At 32.6% G+C, this 24,922-nt stretch overlaps 2 long non-coding RNA genes across 2 annotated transcripts in view; one reads left to right on the forward strand and one right to left on the reverse strand.

Annotated features, from left to right (window-relative positions):
• LOC309656917 overlaps positions 1-24,677 on the reverse strand; it is a 31,451-nt gene extending 6,774 nt beyond the window's left edge. The window contains exon 1 of the long non-coding RNA XR_014261611.1: positions 17-24,677. This is a non-coding gene — a long non-coding RNA (uncharacterized lncRNA). The remainder of the gene's footprint in view (positions 1-16) is intronic.
• The window catches only part of LOC309656921, a 442,326-nt gene that overhangs the window by 201,953 nt on the left and 215,451 nt on the right, over positions 1-24,922 (forward strand). The gene's annotated exons all lie outside the window — the stretch shown is intronic.

Here is a 24,922-nt window from a genome sequence, read left to right on the forward strand (position 1 = left end):
ACACACACACACACACACACACACACACACACACACACTAAACAAGACTAAACAGAAATAAAAGACAACAGAACTAGGTCGAAAGACTCATGGTTAAAAAAATATATATTCTGGGTAAGATAATTCCAATTAGTTACTATATTCAAAATGTAAAATAATTGTTAAAGTATTTCTCAGAGAACTAAAATTTCCAGACTCAGTTATATCAGATTAAACACACACAGGAGTAATTAAGAACAGAAATTTATAGCACAACACTTTGGAATTCAAAGGCAAATACTAAAAGCAAGTTAGATATAAATGAAAAGAGAACTAATGAACTAAAAGATACTTCAGATGCAATTCTACAGCATGAAGTATGGGACACAAGGGAGAAAATATAGAAGAGTATATAAGAGAAAGAGAGATTATAGTACTACATCTAACATAAATTTAATTGGAGACATAGAGAATGGAGAAGAGATAATAATTGTAAATATAATAGTGGATATTTTGTGAGAAATAATCCAAGACAGCAATATATACACTTAAAAAAACAAGTGAAGATGAAACTTTGGGGCTGGAAGAGTGAAATGTCTGAATATCTGTTGTTTCACAAAAGCAATGAAAGCATTGGCAATCAACTTTTTCGGAATTACCCAAAGCCTTGTAAAAACTCTGAGTAGCCTTTTTATAAAAGCAACAGCCCAACTACCACCAACAAAGCAGCTGAATCTCTGTAGGAACAACAGGCTATGTTGTAAGTTGACCTGCTCTCAATTGTCTCTCCCCATATAATAGCCTTAGAAAATCAGCAGCCTCTTGACCATAGAAATGGTGAAAACGAGCAGCCTTGCAGACACCAGAGGAGGAAGAACAAGTTTTGAGCTACTCAAAATCCCATTATTAGAGCATTGATAGTAATTGGCTTGTATCATAGTTCCCTGGGAAAACAAAAACAAAAACAAAGCAATTCACCAGGTGTTGTCATTATTTGACTTGACTTGGTGCTCACTCAGCAGGAAAAACCTTATCTCTCTAGGATGTTTCACAAAATATAATCAGCCATTTTTATCATCGCAGTTGTATGAAGCTACAATATCAGTGGAGACAATCAACTGACTTGCCAAAACATAAAGAAGGCATTTGGAGAGGTCATTGTGAGCTTTAAAAAGTTCTGACATATTCTAAGAGATCTAAGAAGGCCATAATCACATATGGTAATGTGTATATGCCTCAGTCAGTACCCATAAGGTCTTAATCTCTCAGTCTGGCTGATCTTGAGTCATTGAACAAGCAAGAAGTGAAGGCAAAAGCAGAGCTGCGAACTGCTGGAGTTTGAAAATATTCCATCAATATAAACATAAAGCTTTTGACCAATGTTGAAAAAATTATGAGGTCAAGGCATTTGGGAAAATCTCTGTCCAATCATTATCCCATCATAAACCTAACTGAGCAGAGGCTTCAGAGGCTACACACAACAATGTATACAGACCTTAAAGTATTAGCCAAAGAGGGTCACTAAACAAACAAATACTAACAGAAGCAACTGAAACAACAGCAACACAAAACCAGAAACAACAATAAATCCAAGTTGAGGGGAGCTGATATCCAGAGTTGTCACATTGTATTATTTAGCATAAATACTTTTCAACAAAATACTGTGATACATGCAATGAAGCAGGAATGTATAGACCATTGATAGGAAAAAAAATCAACAGAAATTGTCCCTGAAGAGACCCAAATCTCAGAATTAACAAATATTTTAAATCAGCCATTATAAATATGTTCTAAAACTGACAGACAATGATGTCTAAAGAATTAAAGGTAAATCAGGCAATGATGTCTCATCAAATAAAGAATATAAATAAGGAGAATTTATAATAAAAAAAAGAGCCAAATAAAGTGTTGGGGATTGAAAAGTAAAATAACTGAAATGAAAAATCCACCAGGCATAGCTCAACAACCAATTTGATCTGGCAGAAGAAAGAATCAACAAACTTGAAGATAGGTCAATTGAAATTATTCAATTTGCAGAACAAAAATTTTAAAATAACCAAGAAAAATAAACAGAGTCTTAGAGATCTATCAGACTTCATGAAGAATATCAACATATGCTGGGGCAGGACAGAAAGAAAGGAGCAGAACAAATATTTCAGAAAAAATCCCAAATTTGATGAAAAACATTAATCTGCATATCCAAGAAGCTCAGTGATCTCCAGGTAATGTAAACAGGTCCAGACCTGGATACATCATAGTCAAACTTGAAAATGAAAGACAGATATCTTAAAAGAAGCATGAGAAAAATGATTCATCTTGTACAAGGGGTTCTCAACAAGAGGAATAGATTACATTTTATAAGAAATCACGTAGGCCAGAGGCAGTAGGATGTAGCATTCAAAATATGAAAGAAAAAGATGGATAACCAAGAAGCTTATATCCATCAAAACTATCCTTCAGAAATGAAGGAAAAATTAAGATGATTCTAGACCACTGGAAACAGAAAATATTTGTCACACTTAACCAGTCTTACAATAAATATTAAGTGAGGTTTTCAGGATGAAATGAAAGACACTAGACAGTAACTTGTAACCACATAAATAAAGAACACCAACATGTATAATTACATCTGAAATTAAAATATAGAATAAATATATTTTTGTAACTTTTTCTTCTATCTAGTTTAAAAATAGCAGCATAAAGGAATAATTATATCATTGTCTTGATGGGCTTCTATTGTATAAGTATGTAATTTTTATGGTAATAATAGCACAAAGGTGGAGATGGAGTAATAATGGAGCAGTTTGTATACACTATTGAAATTAACTTAAAATTAATCCAAACCAGGTAGTTTAAAATTAAGATGCTAATTGCAATCCCCAGGGCAACCACTAAGATATTTCTCACAAAGATTGTATTCGTTTTCCTCTTTTCATAGAACATATAAGCTAAATAATAGGTGTAATTATATCTACTAATTCAGTTAGTATTTTAACATTTCACCAAGAAGTAGTTCAAACCTTTCTCCTTCATGCCTTTGGCATGAACAAAGTTCAGAATGATTTTTGTTGTTTTCAACAATTCTTCACCCACCTAAACCATTTACAAGTTTTAACTTTTGTGATGCTAGATATATAGTCTATTAATACTCATGGATAATTCAAAATTTTCTTGGTTATATTTTCTTGGAAATATTTAATTAATTTGAAGTCTATGTAATCTCATTGCTGGTTTGTTTGTTTGTTTTATATGTTTTTACTTTTTTTTCTTTTTTACCACTGTATTGCATTGACTTAGCAAGTTGGTTTATAATAAAATCTCTCCTTTTCCCATAAGTAGTTCCTCACATGAAGGTTTTCAATTAATGCTTGTGAGCCATTTTTGAAATATATTTTTTGAAATTGCAGGATACAAATTTGATTATTTTAAACATTGCTTTTCATTGCTACTCAAAATTCTGTTTATTCTAGATCATCTTTCAGATATATTTTGTTAATCGAATTAAAAATACATTAAAATCATACTTCATATGCTTTTGCTATGTAATGTCACTGATTTTAGCAGAATTAAACCTCATGAATATAAGTGAAATGACTTCAGCCGACATGTGTGGAATAAATCTGCAATTTATCTTATTTATTTTTTATTATAAAAGGGAGTCAGTTTATTTTGTACAAGAATATCCTATGGTTTTAGAAAATGTAGTATTTCTCTTAACATCAATGATTTGAATATTTATGTTATCTTGGAAAATATACAGACAGTAACAAATAATATATTTTGTTTACTTTTTGCAAAATATCTAAGAAAATATTTTATCTTTTTCTGTAAGTTTTATTTTATAGCCACTTTTTATCATTTAAAATTTTGTTTTGGAAAATAAGTCACATCAAATTCTAGAGGATTTTACTTTAAGAAACAGTTTTCTTTCCATGAGACACAAATCTTAATGAAGAGAGTCAAAATGTCTCAGTCTTTATAAGAGGTCTATTGCTGATTTATCAGTTCATTAACTTCCTAAATTCCCCATTTATAAATCTGAGACATCTGATTAACTCTCTGGTTTTATTTCAAGTATCACCCATGTATGATGTATCAAATGTATTGAGGGTATATTAAGATTATTTGGCTGCTTTAATAAATGGTATCAGTGTGTTCCACCCTGCTGAAGAAAATGAAGAAAAACAGTAGAACCCAGGAAGTGAAAGCAGGCATCAGCTTTATAGTAAGAAACAAGTTATATTTTGTCTCTTCTTTGTCTCTTCCTGTTTTGCTGTAATGGTAATTTCCCCCACCCAGGGAAATATGAAATATTTTATATTTCAGAATTATAACACAATTACATATGTGAGTCCATACAACTCAATTAAAATTAATAGATAAGAAGTATTTGGTTTTAAGTTATTCAGTAAGTGTGTATGTACACAGTATTATCCTAAGAATTGCAGAAAGCATTATGTAAGGCACTATGTCTGTCTTTATTGAGAACATAATCTTGTTAGATAAATTTACTCAAGTGCAATACTTAAATAAGCAGACAAGGCATTACCCAGGTTTCAATGAAAGACTCTAAGTAATGTGAAATATCAGATGAAAATGAAGTCAAAGTAAATTCTTTCATTTATTTCATACCCTTCACTGAATCATTTATGCATTAATCAATTCATTTAGTGAATATCAGAATTTTAGTTATTCAAAATAAAACTTGTTGAGCCAATACCAGAAATATCTGCATTCATCCATTCTTCAACCAATGATTCAACATTATATGTCAGTAACTGTGCTAGGCACTGATAGGACAAGGATAATTTTAATCCAGCTCCATCACTTCAGATCATTAGATCCCAAACAAATACATAATTTACAGCGATGCAAAAGTAAGTATCAGGATAGCTTAGAGGAAAATTGAATTTGTGTGTGTGTGTGTGTGTGTGTGTGTGTGTGTGTGTGTGTTGGTCAGAGATCCAAGTTCGAAAATTGTCCCATGAAGTGTTAAGATTGAAAATGAAATCCCTGTAAGTGGCCATTAGAGTCTGAAGTCTAGTATAGTCCACCTACTTAGGACACTTAGAGTAAATAATTGGGATGTTGGTGTGATTCTATGTAAGACCATGGAGTCTGCCTAACAGAAGGAGGAAGAAAACCCTTAAGAAGAGAATCCAAAGTTATAAAAAAGGAACCAGGAGAGAAGGGTGTCATTAATATGAAAAGAAAGGGTTTCAACAATGGAATTTGCAACCATGTCAAATGAACAAAATTCCAGTAAAAGGAATATTTAAAAGGTGTCATTTGTTGTTTTTTAACTTGACAATTAGCTTAGATTTCGTTTTGAACTGTCTAACCAGACTGTAATTGGTTAAATATAAATGATAGGTAAATAAGTAGAGGCAGGTAGCATATTTTATTTTATTTATTTTTAGAGAATGTGGCTGCATCTGCACAGAGAAATACAGGCAGTATAGGGAGGTACAGAGACTATTATGTGCAATAAAAATACTTTTTATTTTTATATTTTGTTCATTTAATGTTCTCCTTGTTACTGTTGTTATTTAGAGTATGTCACTGGCTTAACCATACTTATGGTTTAAGGGATATAGTCCAAAAGAAGAGAAGCATTGAGCATACAAGAGCTAAGGACAGAAAATTAATGGATGAAGATGTTAATAAAGATAGGAAGAGATAATATCTGAAGAATGGATAGAGGAAATATATTGTTTCTATTGTGTAAGACACATTCCCAACCTAATTAGCTGCAGAAAAGGGCTTTAGTTAGGACTCTGATTCTTTGGGATACTGTTATTTGTTATAATGAAAGTGTAAGTAGAAGATTTAGATGGACGAATACTATTGATATATATAGGGATAAAGATGTCTGGGTTTATGCAAAGGAGAAAATCATAAACAAGATTTGAAAGAGAGACTGAGCATAATATAATGAAATACTCAAAATGAGCGTTTATGTGGGAGAATAACAAGATAAGTTTGAATGCTATATTTGAGATGCTTGGATTGTCATGTTAAGGACTTTGAACATTTCTTATAAACAATGTGTACATACACCTATTTAATATGCAGATGTAGAAAGCAAGTGACTAGTTACATATTTATTGCAATAATACAATTAAATTCTGATTAAGTTTTTCAGCCATCATTTTAGTGATATCAGTAAATAATTGTCATATGTAAAAACATTGCCAAGAAAGATTTAACAAGAATTATTGAATAATAGCTTTGATGAAAAGTGTCAAGAATGATTTTAAGTAATATTGCAAGCATTTAATATTTTCACCATCTGAAGAGTTCACATGATGAAACAAGAGAACAAAGGATAGACAAAAATTATGATAGATAAAATGTTAATGAGAAAAAGTAAAAAAAAAAAAAAGAACAAAGTGAAATACACAGAAATGTATTTAAATATGTATATGCCATGTGAGGCTACTTCTGGGCAACAGAGTCTAGTTTTACTAATTTACTTCACTTTGTTAGGAGAGTGGTGTAGTACTTTGCCAGTGTTACCATTTAACCATATAAATATTTATTATTTTAAATGACATGTTTATTTATGATGTATAATATTTTAAAATTTATAAATAATTGGCATACATGAATTGAGATCCAATTACTTTAAAAATGACTTTCCTAAATGCTGTCTAAGGCATTCTTAATGTATTACTAGTCAATAATTTTAAGTAAATAGCTTTATAATTTTATTTTGTAATGAAAGTTCATATTTCAATTTTATATCTAATCTATGTTTACTAATATAAAGAAATAAGTTATTCAGGAATATTGATATGCTGTCTCAAATATTTATATAAATAAACTCACAACAAAAATTTTTCCCAAGTACTGTACAGTTTCAATTAGATTTTGATTAAAGACAGTCTAAAACAGATATTAAATAAAGGTACAGTTGTTATTAAGATTTGATTAGTTACACTTAAATTGAAATTCTGTGGCTTTCTGATGAACTGTACTATTACTTTCCATAAATTTCTGTACACTTTACATATCAGATACATGATTGTACAAAGTAAAGTCAAAAGAGTGCACACATTTTTAATATTCTGAAGAATTAAAATACAAATACAAGTTATTATTATTAAAAAGCTGAAAAAGGAAAAAAAATCAGCCTCATTTCAACTGTATACCTGAAAATGTCTTTTTCAATATTTGTCACTCAATCATATTTCTACAGATACCAATGAATTGAAATGTCAAACAGGTAAAATAATAAGAGAAATATAAAGGAAAATGAACAAATTCAATAGAAAGAGTAAATGAAATGGAAATAAAGTATGTTTTATAAATCATGATTTAATCTCCTCTCTGGAATAAAGCTGTCAGTTGTTACTTCATGAAATTTTTTTTTCCCACAAATTCATCCTAGATGGTACCTAAGTTATTTTTTCACATTTAAACATATCGAACTTCTTATTTGACATGGTTGCCCAATATATTTTTATCAGTCATCTAATAACATGAAAACATTCATGAAAGAGTAACAGGAAAGACAAAAGTTTCATTATGTTACAATATCTAGCATAAATATTTCATTATGTTACAATATTTTCTATCATGAAATGTCTAATGTATACGTATATAGTATATGCCATGTATGCATACATGCAAGTATATTCACATACCCAAATTATACTTGTTTATATTCACATATTTATATTTTTATAGGAAACAAGCAAATGTTCACAATATAGGTTTTTGTTTAATCATATTGGCATTTATCTTCTTTAAAGCCAAAATGCAGAGCAAACAAACAAGATATCTGTCTAGTGTATCAAGAATTGAAAACATCATAACAGATTTATATATCATTTTATAAAAATGCAAGTTTCATATTGATTTGCTTTTAGGTTGCAATATATGCAGCAAAGAACTGAGCTTTGGTATGTTACCAACTTTGCTTTTCTAATTGAAAACAGAGGAGAAAATTAATAGTTTCTTAGTTTTAATGAATTTGATTCTTTTAGGAAAATGGATTGAGGGAAAATGGATTCAATGCTCCTTCACTTTTCTCAATCTCATAGCCTATTCTAAGGACTGAGAACGATGAAGAAACACACTTCTCATTCATTCTATTTAAATCATAATTATTAAACAAACCAAATTGGCGTGCAAACTAATGGTTTGGTAATAGTGAGTACTGTTATCTTTCAGAAAAGAACTCAGATTAAAGGAATTGTTTATCAAAATGACTGGATTACTGGGATCTAGACTGGGAAGAATAAGAAAATGTCCACATATTCCATGTTATGCTCTTTACATAATTAGTGCTTTTTGTTAGGATCATAAACCCAACATTAAAAAGTAAGTTAATCAAAAAGGACAAATTTGAGCATCATTTCTTCTCCGTAGTTTTGAAACCAAGCAGGACCCTATGGAGCTCCTGGGCACAAAAGCCTGTGTCCCCTTCTCTGAGTTCCAAAGGCCAGATTTAAATGGTTGCTAATCAGGAGCGGGGCGGGGGGATGCAGAGACAAGGGAGGAGCAGCCGAGAAACAATAGTACAGCCTTGGGGGGCAGGGTCCTTGTTCCCCCTCAAAGGATATTCATAACAATATCTTTGAGCTCTTCTGCAGAACTAAAACCCTCACCAAATGGAAGATGTTAATTATTTGATGAAGCACTCTTCATTCCAGAGAAGGTCACAGTTCGCCCATCACTACCTGATGCCAGGTGATATCTGGATTGAAGGATTGCATGCCATGCAGGCACCCTGATCCTTATCAGCAGCCCCCCCCCCCCCGCCCCGGGCTATAAGACTCCTCACGGCCTCCGCCGCTCCACCCCGGGTTGGGACACACAGTTTTGAGGGCATTAGCCCCATGTGGCCCCCTTTGCCTGGCAAAGCAATAAAGCTATTCTTTTCTACTTCACCCAAAACTCTGTCCTCCGAGATATAATTTGGTGTTGGGGGGTACACAGGCCGGATTTGGCTTCAGTTTCACACATAGAGTGTTTCGAATGATTAATTCAAAAAAATTTTCCATAACAATTTGTTGTGAAGTAAACAGTCATGTTGGTGTTTTGTAAGACTCCAAATTACTGTTTAATTTTCTTTTTGAGTTCTTAAACCTATTATTTTTTAATCTATCAGACCTCATCAAAATGGAAAGACTACAGTTAAAATCTAATGTATGAGATAATCTGTTTTCAAAACAAATTATTTTCTATGTTGTCAATAAAATCAGGTGGATGAATTTTGGTTAATAATAATTTGTATGTAAACCAATGTTTATTTCTTTTAAATAGGACTTTTCTAGGAACTCATGCCTGTTATTAAATATTCATAATTCAGAATTTAAAAAATTCTTGTATAAGGTTAATGATAATTTGATATTATAATGTGACATTATGATTATATATTTATCATATATAAGGATGCATGAATGATTTAATACTACAAGGTAGTATAATTACAATCTACAGTTTAAAAATTCTAATAATAGTGAACAGGCTATATGAAGAAAATATTTCTCTTTAAGTGAATACTCGATTCATGTTAAATGTATCTGTCAGAAATAGATTGACTCATAGGTATAAAAATAGCTTTTTACTTTATGAGCTACCTAATGGATCACTTATTAAGATATGAAATAAAATTTTCTGAATCTCTTTTAAGAGCTTACCTTAAAGAACATTTATGATTCACGCATTTATATGGAGTTAAAGCTGAATTTTTAACTCCCATATCAATGCTCTTACATATAGACTGCTGTTTTGTCCTTATGAGTCAAGAAACCCATTCCTCTGACCAGTGAAAACACACACACACACACACACACACACACACACGCACACATTTTAAACTCTCAGCTTTTTCCATGTTTTTCTTTCCAATCAATGCACCTTCTCATTGACTCCTTTTCAACAGGATATAGAAGAGGACTTTCTGTATTTTGCAAGTTTTATAAATCTTGGAGAAAATGTGTGAAAAGAGGCTCTACCTTTTAAAAAGTTTAGGCAATCTGTGCAAGACTTACTCAAACAGCAAAATCAGCCTACACCTGTCCCACAGAATAGCCTATGTGAGGGAACACTCTTTGAGAATAAACTGAGGAGATTCTTCGAAGGGATTCATCTAGGCAAAGAGAGGATGCTGTCATCCTCCTACCTCCATGGGACAGGGAAATTTAGGCTAAAGGAAGGTCAAAAAAAATTCTACAGAGAAAAGAGGGATAACTCACAGAAGGGGAAGCTCACACCCCACTCTGTGTTCCTATGGGAGGGAAACAAGTGAGAATATTCATTGTACCTGTTTTTGCTTTTTGAATAGAAAACGCTTAAGGCGAGAGGCTAATTAGAATCACTCGTGGTATTAGAGCAAAGAGAAAGGGCAGGAATCAGTTAACTTTCACTTGTATTAGCAAGGATTTATGATGCTACTTTTGGACCCCACTGAGATTTGTAAATGAAAAGTCGTCTTTAAAAGATTTTGCCCAGACAATATCTGCTTTGGTGAAGAAAATTTAGAAGAAAAAAAGCTGCAGATGCACTATTTTGGGGAGCATAACAGAAGTAGTAGTAGTTGAGTTCAATCACATCAGTGAGTGGGACAGAGAAAGAGGCAACATCTTCAGGCTTACCATCACAAAGTGGTACTGATGGCCAGATCACAACAGCACCGGTATTTAAGAATTAGGATCATTTTCTCTAATTCCACTTCCTCCAATCAATTGCCTTGGAAGATCTAGCTACAGGACAGGGATGGAGAATAAAAGAAGCAGGTAGAAAAGTGCAAGATAAAACCAAGTACAGGTTTTCATTCTGAAAGGTAAACAGAGGAACTTGAATGGAACTTGGAATTGCATATGTGGATTTTGAATTAAACAGGTTAAGTTTTTGTTTGCTTGTTTGCTTGTTTATAGAATCTTGAAGTAACAAAATAGCTACAGGATCTTCCTGACAATTCCAATATACTATATTTGAAAGTGTTGAAAAGAGAAAAAATAATTTCCTGATCACACTGCAAGATATTCTGCTAATTTGATGCAATGGCTTTACTTTGTTAGAATTACATTAATTAATAAGTGTTTCAATGTATATGTTCCGGTGTTTCTGAATCTCCCATTTTTCTATGTGATTATTCCTTTATTATATACAATAACCTGATACCTTACAATTAATACAATTTATTTGTAAATAGCTAATTTCCCTCCATGGAATAAAATAAGCCACAGGGAATATGGAAACAATGTGAAAACGACTTCTACTTTCTTGGTAGGATGTCAGGTATTTTGACGTGTAGTATCCTTCCAAGATTATAAAATAGTAAGATGACTCTTGTACATTGTAAAATGTCCAAAATGTAAGGTACATTCAGATAGATATCTCAGCACTGTCACTGTCTTTTCAAAGTTAAATCACTATGATAATTTAAAAAATGATTTTAATCCTTATCAACGACCGCATTGTATACTCACAGAATTACACAAATCTTGGAAAATACATGGTTTTGGTCATTTACTCACGTCTATGGCCTCTTTCTGATAAGTTTCTTGCCCACACATTACCATACTTTTATCAGGTGATCTTTGATAAAGCCAACAAGAACCAGGATGATTTAAGATAAAGAAGAATTATTCACATTTGTTAGGAAACACAAGGGGAGAAGCACATTTCCCAATGGGGTACCTATGATCAATGCTGACTAGCTCACCTGATCAGAAAGCAGAGGCCAAAACACACAAAACTATGAGGAAATGAGTAGTAGAAGCCCTATATAAACAAGGGCCCTGAGTGGTCCAAAAAGACTGTAGAATGAGACAAAAAAATAAAATCTTTCACTTGGTTACAGATGAGGGGAAAGAAGGATGTATTCCAGAGCATTACTGGTCATGAGAGCTGCTCTCAAACAACTATTTCTACATTTATAACCAGCATATTGATGCATAACATCTCATTTTGTTTCCATGGGGAAAAGAGAAACACATAGTGAGACATTAGAAAAAGTATTATTTTGACACAGTTAAGCCAATTATTTCAAAGGAATAAACTATTAGAAAGAAAATGCAGTATTTGAAATGCAGTCATATAGAAAATTGTCCCCAGATTGAATAAATAAAGTATAAGCTGTTTGTTGGAATTTACTCTTCAATTTGTTTTCTTATGTTTCATGCTAGAAAGGAAACGCTATCAAAGTTAGACTAACCTCAATTTTACACTTTCTCCATCTTCCTTCCATTTTCTTCACAAACACATTTCTCCTAAAATTGTACTACCAGAGATGACAATTTATTTGGTGGGTTATTCCAGCACAAATGACATCTTTAGTAAATTTTATTTGCCCACAGCAAATGGGGGAGACAATGATCAGATGAATAATAGTAATGTTTCTTTCTTTGTAAGAGTGAATAAGTGGATAATACAGTAAACAGGTAGAAGGCCTTTTAAAATCAGAAATTCTTGATGTAAAATGTCCTGTTCTGTAAAACACACATTTTATTTGTACTTGCTACTTGCTGTAGTTATAGTAGCCAAAGTTGGAGCAGGAAAAGACAGAGCCTCTGATCTGATGTGATGACTATCATATAGCTATACGATAATCATGGTTTTAGATTTATTAAATTGAACCATAGAAAATCGACATTGTGTTAAAAAATGTCCCAAACCAGCCATTTCTTATGGTTCAATATAAAAGGATGCCTTGACTCAATGACCCAGGTGCAGAGGTATGAGACAGGGGTTGGTAAGTCACGGTGTGACTTTCTTTCCTGTCTAGATTCACAATTAGGACTCCCTTTGTCAAATTTGATATCTATCTTGATATATATATGCTGTAGTGTAAACCGTTACATCTGACTCTTCTTTTTGTAATGCAAGCGCCTGACTTAAGCCTGATAGCCTAAGCATCCACTTCAAAGATGGCTATAGATAAAGAATAAACACATTGTCTGCCGGGCTGCCCATCCTTCCTTTTTTTTAGAGATCTTGATTGATTTTCATAACTGACCATTTGGGCCATTTGATTTTTCTCTTCCTGTGCTTTAATATTCCTGCTCTGGTGTCTTAAATTCACTAATAAAAAGTGAGACCAAGAATCTCTGTGTCCCCACCTCAACCTCAATAAAAGAAGAACCCCAGATCTGCTCCCTCTCTCTCTTTCTCTCTCTCTCTCTCTGCTTGAGATCTCACAATTTGCCCCAGACCGTGCCTTATATGCTCCAGAACTTGTAAGTAATAAACCTCCTTATTTTTTCAGTTTCCTGATGGTTATTACTGAGGTTGTCTTGTAATCGTAATAACCACAAGAGCCAGTCCAGCCGCAGCACTGGTTATCAGTAGGATGAGACTGGCACACTATATGTATTCCTCTATAAATAAAATGGTTTGATAAAATGTGTTGTAGTAATGAAAAGATTTAACACTTGATTTCAAGTTTCACCAGTTACATTTGTCCTATAGTTAGTACTGTTCACATTATTTGGGTAATTGTAGTTTCTTTGTTAGGCCAAAAAAATAAAGGCATGAGATAAATATATTCTACAGAGAAATAGTTAATGAGAAGAAAAAGCCATATATCCCTGTCCTATCCCATTCATAGATCAGAGCTGAATTTCTAAGCTGAGGTTCTTAGTCAGTACTAAATGAAATATAGACATTTAAAATTGCAACTAAAAACTTTAGTTTTGCTTTCTAAAATGAATCACTTTACTTTGCTAGCCAAATATCATTACATGCTGACAAGTTAATTAGCTACTCCTAGAATCCATGAGATACTGAAGTGCACATTAAATTAATAAGAAGGGAAATAGATAGGAATCCAAGAATTAGGCAACGATGTCCTAATTTTTAGGTTCCATTTTCCAAGAAGCCTATTATAAAAAGAATATTTCTTGAGAAAAAAATAATTCATTCCTCCTGAATTGACCTGGCTCCTCACCTCTAATTATTTTGTACAATAATTGTGTTCTCCATTACAATTGATTGAAGCTGAAATCAAATGTTAAAAATTTTTATCAATAGCACACATTTTAGCATTTTATCAATAGCACACATACACATATATCTCTATCTATCTATCTATCTATAGAGAGAGAAAGATTAGAGAATATTTGCTATCAGTAGCACACATACATATATATCTCTATCTATCTCTCTATCTATAGAGAGAGAGAGAAATTAGAGAATATTTGAGAATTAATTGTGAGTTAAACAGTTTTGCTTTAGATTTGCACACAAACTTTTTAATTAGTACTTAAGCCATATGGATGTAAATACTACCTGTTACTGAAATTAGAAGTATAGCACTTATTTGTAATCAATGTGAAATTAAATTAAGTGACACCATAAGACAGACATAGACATAGACATTCAGTACCTTTTGCGTTACAATATGTTCACTGATGTTTTGGAGAACATCAACAATCAGTATGCAAAAATTACTGGGCCAGATCATGTCAACTTCTTTAAGGGACAGATGTGCAGTTTTTATGGTTCACTCAAGAGTAGCAAGCACATTATTGTTTCTAGAGTGCATACATTGAAACAATGATAAAGATGTCAAAATTGTGTTCCATCTTTTTCCAATAGGTGTGGTGGAAATTTGTCATGATTTTAGTCACGCAGCAAGTTTTGAATTCCTCCTATTTACATATAAGTGAATTCTCATACCATTGTTATTTCTCACCAAGGTGCATGTCAGAAATTTGCTTTCCTAGCTTCTCTTACAGCTAGGATATTTCACAATGGGTCCATCTTGTCAATTCTAAATACGAGACTTTCATCCAGAAAAGAGGAATGAAGGCAGCAAACACCATACATGATCCAAGTACGGCAAGAATGATGGCCAAATCACCTGGACTTCAGGGACAAAAGTGCAAAAAGTTTCTGGCATCCAGTACCCACATCAACAGTGTAAAATGGCAGTTGTGGGGTCTTCGATGGAACGTTCCCATGTTATGACTTGTGGTTATGTAGTAAGTAATCTCTATGCCTGACTTTTTAACCCACCTAAAGATCCAAATATCTTTCAGTAAATTCCATTTATATTTTAATTGGCTAGTTTCTTGTTTTCTTTTCCTTTTTTTTTTCTATCTAAAAATACTCACTATATCAGAAATTGATGGAAAACATGATTACAGGCAATGGAACCTCAAGGAAATGAAAATCCATCTCTGGTTATCTGCCCTGATTGCATTACCAATCAGGGAGGATCCAGCTGATATTGAAAGGTAACACTTTGACAGACAGTAACAAAAGAGTTACTTAAATTTTCAACCATGGTTACTGATATAAACTACCTACACTTAATGTTTCTAGTGACATGATGTGGGCATGAAAAATACAAGGTCTATAGGATAGGCTGATTACTTCTAATTTTACTGTAGCCTTAGAGAAAGATAATAACTCTTTCCCCCAATTTCTCAACTTGGGGAATGATCAGATAAATAGGAGTTGTCTATGGTCATGCTGAAAGAATTTATCTCAATGTCACTGCAGAACTAAAGTAACCAAAAGGCAAATTCAAAGATGGCAGAAATTTATTTTCATTTGAATCATCAGCTTTGCTAAGGTTTTTGTTAAAATTTCAGTGAATCATTGTAAAAGTGTGAGACTCTGAGAACCGTAACGGAGCAATATGGGAGGTATAGATCATTCAGCAAATTCCCAAACCCGACAGAATTTCCATTGCCGACAATAGTTTCTCCTCTTTCACTCTCTCATGTGTCTGTTTCTGTTTTGCTTAAATGTTCTATAATAATCTGTTTCAGTCAGGTGCCTTGTTGGGGATGTAGATGTTCCTCCACCCTCACTCTGGCCTCACTTCATTGCCTTCAGTTTTATACTCAAGTCAATTCCTGTTTGCTTACGAGTGGATGACTAATAAAAACCTGCTGTATAAAAAAATAAATAAAATAAAATTCAAAAATTCAAAAATAAATAAATAAATAAATAAAAGCAAAAAAAAAAAAGAGTGGATGAGGTTGGGCAAACCTGGAATAAATTTTTATAGCAAAATAATTTCAAGATTTTGCTAGAAGATATTACCAGAAATGTAGATAATGTATGTGGGAATGGATTCTGATGATTTTAGGTCTTTAACAGCTTAACATAAGAACTAATATACATATACATACCAGAGAGTCCAACTTCAATGCACTAGTTAAGTGGTGGAAAACTTTCTCTGTAAAAAGCCAGATAGTAATTATTTTAAACTTTTACAGACTACATTATTAAGATTTATCTGGTCTTCGTGTAGACATTAGACTTGTAGGAGTGTACTAGCAGCAGTGGAGGACCAATTAGGATAAAGTTCGGGAGCACAATGCAGAGTTGATGATGGCTTAGGTTAGATTGGTAACGGTGGTGGTAGTGGGCTAGGGTGGTAGTGGTGATCATAGTAATAGTAGTATTGAATAGGGTTGTTGTGAATACCTTCATGGTAGTAGTGATAGTGGTGGTGGTGATGATGGTGGTGGTAGTGGTGGTGGTGGTCTAGGGTGGTAGCAGTGGGAATAATGATGGTTGTCTCTATTTCCTCCTCTATAAGATGAAGTTATGTGGTTCCTAGAGTGGCTATAAGAATTAAATTAACTGAAACATTAGAAGAATGAGAAATGTGCTGAACAAAGTAAGCACACAATAAATGCTGACTGAATATATTATCTCGTTTCCATAACCACTAACCTGACTAACTGTTCCACTTTCTAACTCTGTGTGGCATACCCACTCATACCCAGTGAGGTTCTCTTCTCTAGTAACATTGAACATGCTGTGTATTGTTTTTTTGAACATCATACTTTAAATGAGTAATTCACCTTGCCAGGACATTCTACTTCTTCATCTTCAACTATTTGATCTATATATGTCTTTCAAAGTACAATAAAAAATGATCACTTTTAAAGCTTTCTACATCCTTCAAAAAGAAAAAGAATATTTTCTATAAATAAGTGCCTGCCCAATAGACTTCTTCAGTCACTTAGCATTTGATCATTTTCTAAATTATGAAAATAAATAACCAAAATATATTGAAAAATACATCAATAAATGCATGCACAATATAATATAGGACACTTATAATGTCCATATTCACCAGTGATAAATTAAAAAGTCAAAAAATTTTACTATGCCATAGTCAATAATATTACAAAAAAAAAATTCTTACAGGTATTTTTTTTCTTTAGGGATTTTCAAAATGCTTACAATATTTAAGGCACAGTTATTTTTACTTCTTATAGTTTTTTAGACCAAAGCTATAAAAGGGAAAATAGAATAAGAGCACCAATTACTTGTGTAAAACTAAAAATATTTCCATAATTTTAGTCATGGGGAAACAACTACAGGAATAATCATTACATGTGTAATGTGTCTTTGTTAGGATAAATACAACTTTACTATTTGTGTGTTATTAATATCAAGAACAAATGCACTAATATAAATTTTCTCCTTATTGAAAGAACATCATTAGATTCATTCATTTTGACAGGTAGAACATTCTGGAATAAATAGACAAAGTAGACATATAAGTCACGTTCATCGCAAGTAAATTTAAAGTCGAAAAAATTAATCAATAATGAGGTGATGGAATTTTAGATGAGCTGCAGGATGATTTGGATTTTGTCATGTTAATATCATCATGTATAACTGGGAACATCTGCCATCTGCTTTATTCTGTGTGGTAATGCAAAATTTCATATATCTATATAATAACATAGTAAGTCTTATTACTCAAAAGATCTTAACCACAGTCAGGTGGATACTCTGAGACAGTGAGTGATTGGTGAGCCTTAGTTATTCTCTGTGATATGATTTATAAACTACCTAGCATTGTTAGACACAGTATTCCTAGGACTGTAACATGGAAAGAATATAGTAATATAACATCAACTTTTTGGTACATTTTCTGACTTGATGTAGATATTTTTAAAGTATTATTCCCCCTTTTTAAAAAAATATGATTTCAAGTATATTGTAACCCTTCAGTAATGAAATAGTTTCTCATAGAAAATGCCAATATATGTGGAAGAATTATAGCATTATTTTAAGAACAAGACTTGTGTTTATACAAACCTGAATTCAAACCCTGTTTTAGCAAATGACCAAACTCTTGACCTTGTGTAAATTTATGATTTCAGATTCAGTTTGCTCAATCAAAAGAGATGTTGTAAGAAGAGGTGTTATTAAGAAGACATATGTAATCTGCTTTGTTTAGAAAACATAGTAAATAAATCAATAAATTGAAACCACTGTCGTTACTTAAATACTAAAAAATAAAGTTTTACTTCATAACTGAGTCAATTTTATGTGCCTTATCTAGGAACAAATAAAAAGATTTTTGCATAAAAAGCATATTTATTTTCTTGTGAAATATTATAATCTAAATATCATCTACTCTTCAGGAATATCTAATCAGTGCTAATTTCAAATGGAAATACAAAAAGGTGGGAAAACTGTAATGTTTAGTTACATATATTTAATAAATATTTACTTGTTGTATTACTATTTAGGAAGATCACATATATATTAATGCTTTCAAATTATTTATTGTTAGGATTAATCCAGTTACTCAGATCTCTCCAATACTTAAACTTTTTGCCTATGCTTACCTGTACGGTACATTGATAATTGTTATTTTCTTGAAGAAATTCACTTTAAGGCTTCCTTTTTTTTATTTAAAGATTTTAACTTACTTGAAGTCAAAAAACATACTTCATTCTTTGTATCTCTACAACATCTAATCAAAACAGAGCTTTCACTAATGGCCAATGAAGAATACTAACATATTTTCTTTTTATCAGTTTACTGTCATGGAAAAATTAAATTGGGAAGATTGTTTCAGATGTTTTGTAGTTAAAAATCTCTAAGTAATTTTCTCAAATTATCTTAATTTTGTCTAATTCTGAGCCCAAAATACCTGTGAAGATGTCAAGTTCATTATCGTTAGTCAAATAATTTGGGAAAGAAGCCAGGTCTTAATTATTCAGTCATACTAACAGTTTAGCATGAAAAAAAGTGTAGAAAAATGTTAGAACCCTCAATCTGGAAAAATGCAGGCACAGTTCACCTGTGTTCATGCATCACCTGTGCTGGTGAGAAGGCGCTCACTTGAGCGCCACAAAATTAAGTCATTCAAGCAATTGAGAGGTTTAATCCAGGACAGAAACAATACGCTAAAACATCAGCTCTTTAGAGCTGGAAATGCTTTTTTTTTTTTTAACATCTTTATTGAGGTATAATTGCTTTACATTTTTGTGTTAGTTTCTGCTGTATAACAAAGTAAATCAGCTATACGTATACATATATCCCCATATCTCCTCCCTCTAGTGTCTCCCTCCCATCCTCCCTATCCCACCCCTCTAGGTGGTCACAAAGCACCGAGCTGATCTCCCTGTGCTATGCAGCTGCTTCCTACTAGCTCTCTATTTTATGAAATTGAGTTATTTGTAGTGAGGTGGATGGACCTAGAGTCTGTCATACAGAGTGAAGTAAGTCAGAAAGAGAAAAACAAATACCGTATGCTAACACATATATATGGAATCTTAAAAAAAAAACAAACTGGTTTTGAAGAACCTAGGGGCAGGACAGGAATAAAGATGCAGACATAGAGAATGGACCTGAGGACACAGGGAGGGGGAAGGGTAAGCTGGGACGAAGTGAGAGAGTGGAAATGCTTTTAAGCAGCCTCAGCTTAGCAAAGGAACCAAGAAACCCAGAATTCCAGAATTAACTATTTTTTACATTTGCTTGAACAAGTGTTCTAATCACTTTGCACTTTTGTTTTTTTAGATATAGAAGTGAAATTATTGTCAGTTCTTGTTCTCAAATACAAATATAAAATTATATATGTTTAATATTACTTATTATTTTGTTAATATTTCAAAAATTTTATAGATACAGTTTATGATTTAGTCATAAACACATTAAAGGCTAATAGAAGAACTAGTAACCACATATTCTTAATTCAACACTCAGCATTTAAAGATATGAATATTTGCATGTTATAGTTAGAACCTTAATCCTAGTAGGGAATTCATTTATGAAATTTAATATTCATTGAGAAATTGTTCTATTACTATGAAAATAATGATAATGATGGTGAACTAATGATGGTGATGTTAAGGAGAAAGAGGAGGAGGATAAAAGAAGCTTCAGGGTTTTTGTTGTACAGAGTTATCAAAAATAGTAAACAAAAATACTTACCCTCTAGTAGAAAAATAAACATGTGTTTTTTATGGTTATCAATGGGGCTTATTTTGAGAATTCCTTACAATTTTTAGATGGGTAATTACATGCTATCTTATAGCCAGCTGTTATAAAAGAGAGGTTTTACAATGTTTACTAAGGTTGAACATTCATATAGCTTATGAACACTAATTTAACTTCTGTGAATATGTTTTAGAGAAAATTTGTACAAATACCCCAGAAGATGCAGACTGCATTATTTATATTAATGTTTGCAATAGCAGAGATTAGGAACAGTCTAGATTTCAGAATTGTACTATATTCATACAATAAATTATTATACAAAATTGAACAAGGAGCTATACAAAACATACCAGTGAAACTCATGAACATATGTTTGCACAAACACAGCATGTTGTAGAAATTTACTTTCAGGATGAGGCCCTATAAAACATACAGAACATGTGATAGTGTACTATACATTATTTAAGGACACATTTATATATACAGTAAAATAATGATGCATGGAAATAAACACTAAATGAAGCATGATCACTAACATATACTGTACTATACCTGAGAGTATAGTACAAAGCAAATAGTGGTTTAGAATTTGCATAATGGAATACTTTTAAGCTAGATAATAAGCAATGGTTATTCCTAACTTTTTGCATGGCATGTTATTGTTTTTAAAAATATTCTAAGAATAATCACAAATATCATGTCCGTAATTCTGGATTCTATAAAGCATCTATTAAAACTAAGCTAAAGCTATTTGACTTCACAGATGTCAGACATGACTTCAGATATTTTCCACTTCTGCTCCTTCAGCATTGTCATTGCTTCACCAATGAATAATAGCCCATAGGAAAAGATTCTGATCAATAAAGAAGCCCAAAGAACAGCCATTTCTCTAACACAGCAACCCCAAATGCCACTATTTAGCTCTTCCAGATTGACCATATTTCAGGACAGACAGCAGCAGTACTTATCATTTGTGGCTAAAAGGTTGGTTGAAGTGGTTCTCCTGCACAGGAAAGAAGAAATGATTTAAGAATTGATCGATGCATCACATAAAACACCATCAGTGACCGACTATATAACTGCCAATTGTCAGTGATTAACAAATTTATTGAGAAAAGTTTCCCTGGATAAGAGAAAGAAAACAATAACTTCTGAACCTACAAACATAGAGTCACGGACACTTACAGGGAGACAAAGATGTTGTCAATGATCTTTTAGAGGGGCACTGGACCATAGAAAATCTTCTTTTTCAAAATTGGTACTGTTTGCTATCAGTGACCAGTACATATATACCTGAAAACTATTGTATTACTTAGAGTTGAGTGAATCAATGTTTTGTAATATTTTATTCATAGAATCTAAAAGACAGAATATAGATTTTTAAGAAAGATGGCAACATGTTCACGAGAAAAATTGCTAAAAAGCATATTCATTATGCCATGGGAACTCAGAGAATTTAGGAAGACTTTATAGTGGTAGTGATACATAAAGATATTTAAAGGTAAAAGACGGGGAAATGAGCTAGACAGAAGACATGAGATATGTGGGAAAAACAACATGGAGAAATGTTATGTTAGCTGATGTGGCATAGAAGGTGTAGAAGTGGTAAGTGCTTCTTTTGGAAGATTAGTTTAGTTCTTATCAGAAGGACTTTGATGCTGTGCAAAGTAATCCCACCTATCCTGTAGACAATGTAAAAAATTAATAAAACACAACCCTGATTAATTAGAGTTGGGAGACTAGAAGGGAGAGCTCTCGTGCCCTATGATGATAGCCAAACTCAACAGGAAGAAGAAAGACTTTCTATTCTTTCCTGACTAGAGCTCAGCCAATGAGAGACTGTCATACATCGACCAATGAAAAGCCATGGTCTCTTGGTCTCCTATAGCTCTCCCAACTTCCTTTTCCTTTCTATAAAAGAGTTCTTCTCTCCATTTTTGCAGGGAATTTGCATGCAGCTCACCGTGGATGCAGACCCTGAATTGCAATTGTTTGCTGATCCTGAATCAACCCATTCATGACTCAAGCTAAGTAAACACACTTTGGAATGGAAAACATGTAAGTAAAATTACATTTTTACATCTCTGCTACAGCTAAGGCATTTTTATAGCAGATCTTTTTTCACAATTTTTATTTGTATTTGGCTTTTATTAGACTATATTATTCCAACTTTTCCTTTTAGCTGTCTATATATACTCAAGTTCAATCAATCATCAAGTTTTGTCGATATTGATTTTGAGAATCAATGTCCTTCTCTTCATACTCACTTGCTTCAACCATCTTGCTTAAGTCAGCTTATGTTAATTATTGCAATAGCCTCCTAACTGAATTTATCAGAAACTAGTGATTTCCAACTTTTAATCCATGATTTCTCTACCTCTGAACTATTGACACTTTGGATGGATGATTTCTTGTGGTGGTGGGTGTCTGTCCTGTTCATTGTAGGATATTCAGTAGTAACCCTGGCCTCTACACATGAGATGTCAGTAATGCCTCCACTCTTGCCAGTTCTGACAATCAGCAGTGTCCCTAGACATTGCCACATGCTTCCTGGGGAACAGCATTGCCCCCATTGAAAAATATTGTTCTAATCCACTATCCACACGGCAACTGGGAAAATCTTTAAGAACTTAGAGTTGGTTATGTCTTTTCCTAAAGTTTTCCTTAATTTTTCAATTAAATTTCCAAATCTGTGACCCTGAAATAAAAAGCTTTTCATGACTTTGTCCTTGAGTATCTCTTTAGTCATATTTCTCTTAATGGTATATCCTACATTCCACTAGTGTCTTGCTGCAAAGCAGACAATCTGCTTAGAGTGCCCTAATATCCTTTTGACTTCTTTCCTCGGTGGCTTTTTTTTTTTTTTTCTTGCTGCTCCCTCTGCTTGAAACTTGTTTACCTGCAACCCTTTTTAAGTGAATAAATTCTACTAAGCCTTTGAAATTGAGCCTGGGCATCACTTTCTCTTGGTAGACTTCTCTTGTACTTCAGGCCCAGTTAGGTACTTTCTAGTTGTCCTGAAGAATTTTGTGCTATGATAAGCATACATTTTGTTAACTTGATTCATCTCTGAAACTTATTAAGCTCTCTCAGGATAGGAAAACAATGTCATTGTTTTTCTTCCTAGATGTTGGAGGTAACCCTCAAAAAGACCTGAGTGCCAGTTGACCTGCAAACTGGATCCAGGCAATTGGAGACTCCTTACCTCATACCCTCTCCTTAGATAGTGAATACAACTTGCCTTCCCTGCTCCCAGAAGCTGCTCTAAGGATACAGCCTTGAGATAGAAATGTGATGTTGAGACTGTCTGGACATGGTACGCGACTGAATTCAGTTGAGGCTTCTATATATATTTTTTAAGACTGGCAGGTGGGTGTGGAAATCTACTCTCTGGCAGCCATCCAAAAGAAGCCTTGTAAGTTCTCTTGTTTATTAAACCTGTCCCCTACCAATCTGGAGTGGTCTGCCTCTTTCTTCAGTCTCTCTCTGTCCTCTGCGTAAGGGGATTGGTTTCAGATTATACTTGGGCAGTTCCTGAGCAGGTTGCAAAGCAACACCACATTCAGCAGAACTCAATAAAGTCAGCCAGATATAATACCATATATTTTGGAACCATTCAGCTTAATATCATAAAACTAAAGTCAGTAACAAACTAAGGCATAACTAACACAGCAGCATAATTACTTATTTTACTTATTAAAATTTAGGTTAGGATTTTATTTTCTTATAAATGATCTTATGAGTCATTCATAAGATCATTGATCATTTTAAAAATTGCAGTAAAATATATAAAGGGAAAAGAGACATACAGAAAGAGAGAGAGAGAAAAAGAGAACCTGAGACTGAATAATTAGGCACCAGAGATATAATTACTGCAATTCTACATTCAGTATGAATTAAAACCCAGAACCCTTGAATTCCAATAAGACCTCATGATTCAAGGACCATTCCATACTGAATACTCATTCCCTCTGAATTTACCCCTCATTTATTACTGTTTATTTCACTTAATTAGCAGCAGGCTTATATTGAGTTGTATGGTTTTATATTAAAGTTATGCAATCTCCCCTACCCCACCCCCCAATCTGTAAGCCCTTCAAGAGCATGTTCTGTCAGAGACCTTTTTTTTATCCCCAACCAACCAAAATAAACGTTTGATAATGGAAGTAATATGTGTATAATTTTTTATTTTTATTTTTTTACATTAGAAAGGAAAATAAAAGGGCTAGGATTTTTCCATTAAAATTAATCTGAAAAGGTAAGAATCTTTTTCAAAGTAACAATCTAAATTATTTCTTTTGAGATAATTTCACTTCATGGAAATAATATTTTTTTCCTGGTAAGGAAAAAAATTCATGATACTCTACTTTTAGTGTTTTACTGTTTTTAATTTCTCCAGAGACTTTAGTAAACCATAAAAATTAAATATGAAAGTACTTTACTGACATGATTTAAAATTGCCACTTTTGAAAAATTTATATTTTAGTAGGATAAAATATTATTTTATAAGTATTCCTATGTTAAAAATTACTGGGAATATATTTTAATAAACTCATAAAAATAAAAACCTATTAAAAGATTATATTTAGCTAATACAATAAATAATATATTTTATTTAACAATTGCTTGTTTCATAATGTTATTTAAATGTAATTATAACAATTAGTATTTTTAGTTTATAAACCAATCTGAGTTTTTAATCAGTCAAAATTATTACACGTATATTATCACTCAAAAGAAACCTCTGTATATGCATATTGCAAGTAAAAAAAAA

The sequence above is a fragment of the Balaenoptera physalus genome, assembly GCF_965194825.1.
Source record: "Balaenoptera physalus genome assembly, chromosome: 3".
Taxonomy (NCBI): Eukaryota; Metazoa; Chordata; class Mammalia; order Artiodactyla; family Balaenopteridae; genus Balaenoptera; species Balaenoptera physalus.